The sequence below is a fragment of the Chiloscyllium plagiosum genome, chromosome 39, assembly GCF_004010195.1.
Source record: "Chiloscyllium plagiosum isolate BGI_BamShark_2017 chromosome 39, ASM401019v2, whole genome shotgun sequence".
In the NCBI taxonomy this organism is placed as follows: Eukaryota; Metazoa; Chordata; class Chondrichthyes; order Orectolobiformes; family Hemiscylliidae; genus Chiloscyllium; species Chiloscyllium plagiosum.
Window position 1 is genome coordinate 2,270,102 of NC_057748.1, and position 1,093 is coordinate 2,271,194.

Below are 1,093 nucleotides of genomic sequence, written 5' to 3' on the forward strand. Positions count from 1 at the left end.
GGTCAGTACTGAGGGAGTGCCACACTGTCAGAGAGTCAGTACTGAGGGAGTGCTGCACTGTCGGAGGGTCAGTGCTGAGGGAGTGCTGCACTGTCGGAGGGTCAGTGCTGAGGGAGTGCCACACTGTCAGAGAGTCAGTACTGAGGGAGTGTCACACTGTCAGAGAGTCAGTACTGAGGGAGTGCCGCATTGTCGGAGGGTCAGTGCTGAGGGAGTGCCGCACTGTCGGAGGGGTCAGTACTGAGGGAGTGTCACACTGTCGGAGGGTCAGTGCTGAGGGAGTGCCGCACTGTCGGAGGGTCAGTACTGAGGGAGTGTCACGCTGTCGGAGGGTCAGTGCTGAGGGATGACTGCAGGAAATGTGCTGGTTTTTATATTATCCATTTTGAACCCCTTCAGTAATTGTTTTCAAAAGTTGGGCAAATGCTACGCGTCAGCTCAGACCCAGAACATCATTGAACTGAACTCAATTACCCTACCTCTGGGGTGTGTCATAACATTTCTGACCAGCTTGACTGGGAAATATAAAATGAGCAACTCAAAACTAGAGACAGACCAAATGTCGACATTACAATGTAGCTTTTAAACTTAGAACTGTGATTATTTAGTTTGATTTGCCACAACTGCCGGTGATTGTCCCTGAAATATCCCTGTGAACACTCTAGCGCTCAGGTCCTTGGCAGGTTTGGGGGGAGCTCACATTTCCTGATGTGGTCAGTCAGTTCCTCCAATCCCACACAATATCTCCGAGGCAGTAAGGAGGGAATGTTAGATCTGAGAGGCCCTCACTGAGCTGCATGCAAGAAAACAGAACTATACACATTTTTCTCCCTGATCTGATCCAAATGCTCAGACTGACATCCTGTTTGTTTTGGGAGATGTAAAAATCACATCCAATTTGTGACTTATCAGCTTCAGGAATTTGTATTTTTGATATTTATTCCAACATGTTAGCTCTTGCAGAATGGTCTATTCACCCCCTCCCTGTCCCTGTAACCCCCTACGCCCCCTCCTGTCTCCGTAACCCCTACACACCCTCCCTGCGTCTGTCACCCCCTCCACTCCCTATTCCCCCTCCCAATCCCTGTCACCC

The 1,093-nt window shown here is 50.0% G+C and overlaps 1 long non-coding RNA gene across 2 annotated transcripts in view; it reads left to right on the plus strand.

Annotated features, from left to right (window-relative positions):
* Positions 1-1,093, plus strand: part of LOC122541961 — a 33,150-nt gene that overhangs the window by 10,582 nt on the left and 21,475 nt on the right. The gene's annotated exons all lie outside the window — the stretch shown is intronic.